This window comes from Macadamia integrifolia, chromosome 8 (genome assembly GCF_013358625.1).
Source record: "Macadamia integrifolia cultivar HAES 741 chromosome 8, SCU_Mint_v3, whole genome shotgun sequence".
NCBI classification, from domain to species: domain Eukaryota; kingdom Viridiplantae; phylum Streptophyta; class Magnoliopsida; order Proteales; family Proteaceae; genus Macadamia; species Macadamia integrifolia.
The window spans coordinates 32510588-32521028 of NC_056564.1; the positions used below are offsets into that span (position 1 = coordinate 32510588).

At 39.2% G+C, this 10441-nt stretch overlaps 1 non-coding gene across 1 annotated transcript; it reads left to right on the top strand.

Moving 5' to 3' along the window:
• Positions 1-9343: 9343 nt before the first annotated feature.
• On the top strand, positions 9344-9450 carry LOC122087811. Its single transcript, XR_006142876.1, has one exon. It is a non-coding gene; the product is annotated as a small nucleolar RNA R71 (small nucleolar RNA).
• Positions 9451-10441: the final 991 nt, after the last annotated feature.

Below are 10441 nucleotides of genomic sequence, written 5' to 3' on the forward strand. Positions count from 1 at the left end.
TGATATTTGCACTTGAAGTGAGAAGATTACTAGAGCAAGGATGTGAGGCTTATTTGGCATCTGTGATTGACACAACAAAGGAGAACAAGTTGGTAGAGGAAATAGAAGTAGTGAGAGAATTCTTAGACATCTTTCCTGATGACTTATCTGGACTACCCCCGGACCGGGAGATTGAATTCACTATTGATCTAATTCTTGGGGCAGCATCTATATCGAAAGCTCCATATAGGATGGCACTTTCAGAATTGAAGGAGTTGAAGGAACAATTACAAGATTTATTGGAGAAAGGGTTCATCCGACCTAGTGTATCCCCATGGGGAACACCATTACTCTTTGTTAGGAAGAAGGATGGGAGTATGAGAATGTGTATAGACTACAGGGAACTCAATAAACTAACTATCAAGAATAGGTTTCCGTTGCCCATAATCGATGACCTTTTTGATCAATTGCAAGGTGCAACCACATTTTTCAAAATTGACCTAAGATCTGGTTATCATCAACTCAAGATCAGAGAGGGTGACATCAGGAAGATAGCTTTTAGGACCCGTTATGGACACTATGAGTTCCTAGTTATGCCATTTGGACTAACCAATGCCCCTGTAATGTTCATGGAGCTGATGAATAGAGTATTCCACGATATGTTAGATAACTTTATCATCGTGTTCATCGACGACATTTTGATCTATTCGAAGAGCCGAGAGGAACATGCTACCCATTTGAGATTTGCCCTTCAGAGATTGAGAGAAAGGCAGTTATATGCAAAATTCAGTAAATATGAGTTTTGGCTTCCACAAATACATTTCTTAGGGCATGTTATCTCAGTGAAGGGCATTGAAGTTGATCCTGAAAAGGTAAAGGGTGTGGTAGAATGGGAGGCACCTAAGAATGTAGGTGAAATTCGTAGCTTCCTGAGGTTAATAGGATACTATAGAAGGTTCATTGAAAATTTCTCATGCATTTCTGGACCTATGACTCGACTAACACGAAAGGGAGTGAAATTTGAATGGTCTAAGGAATGTGAAGAAAGTTTTCAGGAATAAAAGCAAAAATTAATGACAGCTCCAGTACTTATTATTCCAGAAGGCAAAGCCAGAATGGTAGTATATAGTGATGCATCCAAGTTGGGCTTAGGATATATGTTGATGCAAAATGGAAAGGTTGTAGCATACGAATCTCGATAGCTGAAGGACTATGAAAAGAATTACCCCACTCATGACTTGGAGTTAGCAGCGATCATTTTTGCTTTAAAGATTTGGTGGCATTATTTATATGGGAAAAAGAGTGAGATCTACAACGATCATAAGAGTTTGAAATACTTTTTCACCCAAAAGGAGTTGAATATGAGACAAAAAAGATGGTTGGAACTGATGAAGGATTATGATTGCACCATCCATTACCATTCGGGGAAGGCCAACGTAGTGGCTGATGCATTGAGCAGGAAGTCTCAGACTCTATCCCTTGCAGCCTTGACTGTGAATGAACAACTGATTGAGGAAGCTAGAAGAATGGATTTGGAACTACTAACAAATGAGGTGACAGTGACCTTGGCTGCACTTATGATACAACCATCGTCAGTGGGGAAAATCCAAGCCGCCCAAGTACTAGATGAGGATCTTTAGAAGATAGTAAGCGATATCAAAGAAGGAAGACAAAAAGATCTAAATTTCAAGTTCACTGAATATGGGGTCCTCAAGTTCAAGGATAGACTTTGCGTACCAAAGGATGAAGAGATAAGGGAATTAATATTGAAAGAAGCTCATAGTTTACTCTACTCCATCCATCCAGGTAGTACAAAAATGTACAAGGATTTGAAGAAGTCCTATTGGTGGTGTGGCATGAAAACTAACATAGCTACCCATGTAGCTAGATGCTTGAATTGCCAACATATCAAAGCAGAAAGGCAAAGGCCACATGACTTATTACAACCCCTACCCATACCAGAATGGAAATGGGAAAACATTACTATGGATTTTGTTACAGGACTACCACGTACTCAGAAGGGGAATGACACAATCTGGGTAATTGTAGACCGACTGACTAAGGTGGCCCACTTCATCCCTATGAAGATTACTTACTCCATGGAAAATTTGGTTCAGCTGTATGGTGATAATATTGTTCAGTTACATAGTGTACTGACAAGCATTGTCTCCGATTGTGATGCCAGATTCACCTCCAACTTCTAAAAATGCCTACAAAAAGCAATAGGGACACAACTGAATTTCAGCATGGCATTCCATCCACAGATAGATGGGCAGTTAGAGAGGACTATATAGACCTTAGAGGATATGTTGCGGGCTTGTGTGTTGGATATGAGCTATAGTTGTGATGAGCACTTGTCACTTATAGAGTTCTCCTACAACAATAGCTACCAGTCTACTATAGGCATGGCACCTTATGAAGCCCAATATGGTAAGAAATGCAGACCACCTTTGTATTGGGATGAAGTTAGAGAAAGGAGGATCCTAGGTCCGAAACTAATCCAGGCCACTTGTGAGAAAGTGGATGTAATCAGGGAGAGAATTAAGGCGGCTCAATCAAGATAAAAAAGCTATGCAGATGTCAGACGAAAGCACCTAGAGTTTGAGGTGGGTGATAAATTTTTTTTGAAAGTCTCCTCAATGAGAGGAGTGAAGAGGGTTGGCAAGAAGGGAAACCTAAGTCCTCGATACATAGGACCTTATGAGATATTAGGTCAAGTCAAAACAGTAGCTTACCGAGTCGCTATGCCACCCGAATTAGAAGGAGATCATAATGTATTTCATGTTTCCATGCTCAAGAAGTACGTTTTCGATCCAGCTCATATTTTGACACATGTACCCTTGGAACTTGACACTAATTGGAAGTATGAAGAACAACCAGAAGAAATCATTGACCAGAGAGACCACATTCTCTGCAATCGGACTATTTCTTATGTACTAGTCAAGTAGAGGAATCACTCCAGAAAAAAAGCGTCTTGGGAACGTGAGGAGGAAATGAAAAAGAATTATCCTTAGTTGTTTGGATCACCAAGTATGTCAAATTTCGAGGACGAAATTTCTTGTAAGGAGGGGGAAATGTTATACCCGAACCCTCAAACTTCCAATTTAATGTTTAGGTGACACCGGAGGACACCAGTACCAGTGAGTACTAGGTTGCATTTGTCTTTTGTCGAGGAAGGAAGGGCTACCCCACTTGCACTTGCTACCCATGCTTAAGTAATTGGAAAGGATTCTAGACCCGAAGGGAAATGTCAATTGAACCTCACACACACTATTAACCCTGGAGAAGGCCCCACTCAGACCGAGGAGAGATCTCCATACAAAGTGACTAGTTCAGCCTTCATCGGCTGATGATCACCGAGGATGGAGCATCCACCAGTGAACACCATATGGTGAATGCATAGGCCAGTTTTGGGTTATTTCACCATGGGACCCGAGACCTCACGATTATGCACCCCAAACCCATCCACATTGATGGAACAGTATGTTAGGAAGTTGATTAATGTGGTGGGACATATCAAAGCGGGCCTGTTAGTGCCGAATAGTAGAATAATCCAGTATTGGGTAAAAACCCATTAATTCTCCAAATAGCCCTTAGTGAGACTTCAGTGGCTATGAATAGGACTCTTACTATTCATTTCTTCTCCTACCAAATTAAAAACAAGGAGAGGGAGAAAGAAGAAGAAGGAGAAGGAGAACAAGGGAGGAAGGAAGGAGGAAGGCTAGGTCTCCATTCTTGAGGTAAGCCCACATGATCATCTCTCCACACACACACACAAATCTCTCTCTCTCTCTCTCTCTCTCTCTCTCTCTCTCTCTCTCTCTCTCTCTCCTTCCCATTTCACTCTTTATTAGAAGTAATGAATACCCAACCAAATCCCACCTACCCAACTATAAAGACTACATAATGGGAGGAGGAAATTAGAGTAAGAGACCTACATTGGCAAGGTTATTCAATCAACCTTGGGTCTAAGGACAAATCCCTATGAAACCCCTACCCAAAACCCAAGGATTTGGGAATTTTAGCAAATCCTGTATGACCTAACATCCTAACCTAATCCTAAGTTGGGGAAAATGAAATTAAACCTATGTATGGTGTGTGAGAGTGATTTCATGAGCCATTAATGACCATTCCATGAGATAAACCTAAGTCTTCCCCAATTTAGCTTAACCTAGACTTGTGTATTGGAAAAATTGGGTGTATCTTGAAACCATATGTTGAACTCACCGACAGATGATCATCCACCGGTAATCATCCAATGGTGAACCATTTTAAAGTTAATTTTTACTCCTGTTATTGGGGCACGAGTGCTATTGTCCCACTCCTCTTTGAATAACCGAATAACCTAAAAAACATTATGTATCCTCAGAGTGGAACCGAGAAGTGACGAGAGCATGCAATACTAACCATTAACTATCTACCATCATCTAGAACTCGAGGTGAGGGGATTTTTTGTGCTTTTATGGAATCCTTGTATCATAATGCATATGTGGATGAATTATATCATTTTTCATATTATTATATTATTCCTTATATAAAGTGTTGATGTGGTATGAGAATGTGGATTATGATTGTGCATGTGTGTATGTGTGTGACTTAGATGCAGAGTGGCCTATGGTGGGTGCCTATGACACTATATGCCCAGGGTGTGTGTGCGTGTGTATGTGGAGCCTGGGGTGCAGAGTGGCCAATGGTTGGTGTCGACGACATTACATGCTCAGGGTGTGTGTGCGTGTTTGTGTGTGTGTGTGTGTGTGTGTGTGTGTGACTAGGGTGCAGGGTGGCCAACGGTTGGTGCCGATGGCACTGCATGCTCAGAGTGTGTGTGTGTGTGAATGTGATTGAATTATGTTGTGGCATATTAGAATACAATGGGCTAGGATAACCACCCTGGTGCTAAAACCCTTGTCAATAGGGGTTTACGTATTGGCTAAGTATCTCGTTTAACGATCCATGGTTGGGGACGATTTTCAATGACTGAGGTGCACAGATGCTAGCGTCGTGATAGACCCTCATGCGATGTTTGATTCAGTGATGGGTATACCCTACATGCGATGTTGGATTCAATATAGCGGTATTATGGGAGGGTTATTAATAGGGTTTGTCGGGTAATGATGTAGTTCTGAAACCAGTACGCTCCTAACTCGTAACTTGCTTGTATCCCTGGGGATTGATAACGTACATTCATGACTGGAGATAACACCTATTTTGCAGTAACACTTATACCCCCTTTGGAAGTAGAAATTGTTGCTTAGAATTGCTTGGTAATAAATAGATCATGTCATTGCATTCATATAATTACATTCATACTGATGTGGTCGGGCATTAATATTTATACTATTGCATTTTCTTGGATTGTCATGATTGCTTATGTGTTACCCCTCACTGGGCTTCGTGGAAGCTCACCGCCTATTGTTGCCCCTTTTCAGATGTTGATTCAGAAAATCCTTCAGAAACTGTGATCGAGGTTCTGGCTCTCTACGGAGATGACCTTTGGGATGAGGAGCTAGTTGCGCACGAGGATGGATGCGTGTGAGATGATTGTGTATTTGGAGTACGCTGAGGATGGGAGTATCATCTCCTATTTTTTATTCTTTTGTACTTAACGGATGTAGCCCGATGGGCACTTAATTGTAATTATGATCTATATATGAAAATATTATTTTTGTGTAAATATGATAAATACTAATAGAAATCACTAGTTGATATATTTTGTTTATATTATAAGTATGTGATTTTATAATCATTTTATAATCATTTCATAATCTTATGAACTTAAAGTACTGTATCATGGATCCTAGATAGATTGTGGACATGTGTGTGTGTCCTTGTCACTAGCCTTCTGGTGAGTGGAGGCGGGGTGTGACATTTCTTATCCCTAATTTTCAAATCAAACTCTTGTAAAAGTTAAACCCACCTAATGAGACAGGCTTTGGCATCCTTCTTCTGAACTAGGCATCTAAGAGCAGAATGATCAGTGTACACCACCACATGTGACCCAAATAAGTAAGACCGAAACTTTTCTAGCGCAAACACAACAACTAAGAATTCCTTTTCAGTGGTTGTATAGTTGAGTTGTGCATCATTTAGGGTCCTACTAGTATAGTAAATGACAGTGGGCATCTTATTAATCATTTGACCCAAAATCACTCCTATGACAAAATTTGAAGCATCATACATTAGTTCGAAAGGTTCAGTCCGAACAGGTGGTTGAAAAATAGTGTATTAGTCAACTCCTTCTTAAGTTGCTTAAAGGATTCTAGGCACTCTTTAGAAAACTCAAAAGTTTGATCTTTGGCAAGTAATGCAATAAGAGGGCGGGCTAATTTACTAAAGTCCTTGATGAACCTTCTATAGAAGCCAGCATGGCCCAGAAAAGACCGGACGTCCTTAACCGATTGGGGAGGTGGTAAATTATCAATTAAATCCACTTTGACTCTATCTACCTTAATTCCCTCCTTGGATACTACATGGTCTAAAATAATATCTAATTTAACCATAAAATGGCATTTCTCTCAATTCAAAATCAAATTCTTAGATATGTAGCTTTTCAAAACAAGGGAAAGATGGTGAATACACTCAGAATAGGAATTTCCATGAATTGAAAAGTCATCCATAAATACTTCTAAGAATTTTTTGATCATGTCAAAAAAGATGCTCATCAAGCATCGTTGGAACGTAGCAGGGGCATTGCAAAGCCCAAAGGGCATATGCCAGTAAGCAAATGTTCCATAAGGGCATGTAAAAGTGGTCTTATGTTGGTCCTCTAAAGCAATTGAGATCTGGTTATAGCTGAAATATCCATCAAGAAAATAATAGTATTCATGTCCAGCTAACCTCTCTAACATCTGGTGAATGAATGGCAATGGGAAGTGGTCCTTCCAGGTTGCCACATTAAGTTTTCTGTAGTCTATGTACACTCTCCACCCTAATTGGACACAGGTTGAAATTAGTTCATTATTGGCATTGGGAACTACAGTCACACCAGACTTCTTAGGCACTATGTGAACTGGGCTTATCCATTGGCTGTCAAAAATAGGATAAATTATTCCATGATCCAAACACTTTAGGATTTCTTTCTTAATGGCTTCCATCATCATTAGGTTCGCTCTTCTTTAAAGTTCTATGGATGGTTTGGAATCCTCCATGAGATATATATGATGTTACACAATAGAGTGGCTTATACCCTTGATATCAGCCATGGTCCAACCTAGGGCTTCCTTATTGTTTTTTAACACTTTAAGTAATTTCTCTTCCTGATTAGAAGTAAAATTTGAAAAAATTACTACTGGAAGAGTCTGGTCAGGCTATAGGAAAGCATACCTCAAATTATATGGCAACTCCTTAAGATCTAGCTTTGGGGGTTCAGCTATGGAAGATTTGGGAATGGAATTGGAAAGGGGTTCTAAGGGTTCCACAAGTATGTGAAGACTCAAGACTTCAGAAAAGAAATTTTCACTATCATCATCTAACTCATCCATACACTCTTGGAATTCTGAATCAAAATCAATATCAAAGTTAGTAATTAAATCATCAGAAAAATCCAGAAAATCCACAAGCATATTGATCTCTTCTTCTATATGTGGTTGCTTGTATATCCTAAACATGTTAAACTCAACAGCTTGATTGCCAAAAGATAACCTTAGAAAACCATTCTGATAATTGATTAATGCATTACTGGTAGCCAAGAATGGTCTTCCGAGAATTATTGGGATCTCATCCTTGATTGAGAAGGGCTTGGTATCTACCACAATGAAATCAACTAGAAAAATAAATTCTCCCACCTTTAATAAGACATCCTTAACCATCCCTTTAAGAGTCTTAACAGACCTATCTGCCAACTAAAGAGTATTTCCAATGGCATTTTATGCTCCCAATCCTAGTTGCTTGTACACATGGTAAGGCAAAAGATTTACACTTGCACCAAGGTCAAGTAAGACATGCCCAATGTAGGTGTTGCCTACGGCAACAAGCTATGATAGGGCTCCCTGGATTCTTATACTTGGCTGATATAGGCTGAGTAATTATGGAACTAATGTTACTTATCAAGAATGCCTTTTTGGGCATATTAGTGAAATATTTGTGAGTACACAAATCTTTTAGGACCTTTGCATAGGTGGGGATCTGGGATATGGCATCCAAAAGAGAGATGTTCACTTCTACCTTCTTGAAAACTTCTAAAATTTTGTCTATGGAAGTAGTCTTCTTTTTGTTTATCAACCGATTAGGAAAGGGGATAGGAGGAACATAAAGCCTGTTAGGGATTTGCCCTTTTTCAGAAGAATCATTTTTTATTTTCTCAACCAAATCATCTTTAGTTTCAAAAGAATCTTTAGGTTCATCAGACGAACCTGCAACAAGAGGCACACTTGTGTCCTCAATAGAAGGAGAGTTAATAGGAGTAATAGATGGGGAAGATGTAGGAACACTCTATTGGTACTCTTTACCACTTCTAAGGGCATAAACAACATTACATTGGTTAGAGGGCTTTTGTTGGGTCTGACCTTTTACTACATTCAATAATGCATTAGGAGATGCTTGTGAACTAACATGATGAAGATGCCTAGGGTTAGGCTCTGGTTAACTAGGCAAAGTTTCCTTCTCCCTCTCAAGCAAAATTGAGACAACTTGGGTGAGTTCTCTCGTAAGATTTTGATGGCTTGTCATGAGGAGGGTCATATTCTTTTCTAAATCACTTACTCTACTTGTCTCTCCAGTGTTGGTAAGCCCAAGGGGTTACTGATACGATGATAGGAGAGGTGGCCTAGGAAGACTAGCCTGAGGTCCTGCATTTGGCCTAGGAAAAGTATTTGGGGCAAAAGGTTGTTGTGCAAAGGGAGACCTTTGGGGTCCAGTTTGACCTTGATTATGGAAATTGGAAGGCCTTGCTTAGTTTCCCTGGTTCTAGGAGAAATTTGGGTGATTTCTATACCCTAGATTATAAGTGTTACTATATGGATTATTCTGATATAAGGCATTAACATTTTCATTGAAAATGCCCCCAGAGGTGTTGAGACATTCTTCCATAACATGTCTAGGGGACTAGCACCAATTGCACATCTTAACCATATTGACTGATGATGGCTCTCTAGGAACAATAGCCTCAATCCTTTTGATAAGGCTATTTAAGTGGGTTTCCTTGGCTACTAATCCATCCATAAAGTATCCTTTCCCACCTATGGTTCTTTTACTCTCTTGGGTTGATTTCCACTCCCGGGTTTTGTTAGCTAAGTCAAGTAAGAATTCTCATATCTTTCCTTCATCTGTAAAGGATGTGAATCCCTTAGGGCACATGGAATCTTTCATTTTTTTAGTTGGGTAATTAATATCGTCATAAATTATTTGATATAAATGCCATAAGTCTAGGCCATGGTGAGGGCATTCTTTGAGTAGATCCTTGAATCTCTCCATAAGTTTAGAAAAGGATTCACTAGGCTTTTGTCTAAACTAAAGGATATCACTTCTAAGCTTATTGGTCTTGTGAGTTGGGAAAAACTTCTTAAGGAAGATAATTGTGAACTGTTCCCATGAGGTTATGGAATTTTTGGGTAACCCATACAATCACTTCTTAGCTTAGTCTTTTAATGCAAAAGTGATGAACCTAAGTTTACCAGCAGCATTAGAAAGCTATTAGATCTTAATTAGAACACATATCTTTTCAAATTACCTTAAAAATAGGTATACATTCTCAGAGGTCAGCCCATGAAAATGGGGTAACATAGTGATGTATTGAGATTTGAGCTCAAAATTATTGCTCTGGGCTTGTGGTAGAGCTATGCAGGAAGGTTGGGTTGTTATAGTAGGGTAGAACCTATCTTTCAGAGATCTTGGTGGAGCTTTTTAATGTTGGTATCCCATATTGAAGGGTTTTAAAGAGAGCAAACGTATAGAGTCACTATTTTTTGGATCTCTTCTTTCTAACCGATTCTTAATATTATGTACCCACCTAACACTCATGTAACAGAAAACTGGCCACAACTAGAATAAGACAAGCACAAAAGAATGGAAAGAAAAGTTTTTTTTTTTTTTTTTTGGCTTTTTGGGAGCTTACCGGCAGGGATCTGGGGTTGCTCAATTCCTAAGGTACTGCTACAGGACGAAACTTGTCTTTATCATACTGTGAAGCTTAGGGACCTCCACCGATACAACTATTCTTGCAAGTTATTCTTCTCAAGAATTCAATAAGAGAAAAAACAAAACAAAACAAAGCAAACAAAGCACTCAAATTTATCAAAAAAAAGTAAAAAATAACATAGAATTGTCTCCCCGGTAATGGTGCCAAAAACTTGTTTGAATTTTAAAAGTAACTGCAAGCATACGGATCAATGTAGCTAATTGGTCCAACACAGAGAGCAGTCACTTTATTTTTGGTTTCTTTTAGTAATGCAAAAGTGTAACGATTGATTATGGTGATCTACTTCTAACTACCATCATAACACAAATGCATCTAAAAGCATCCTAA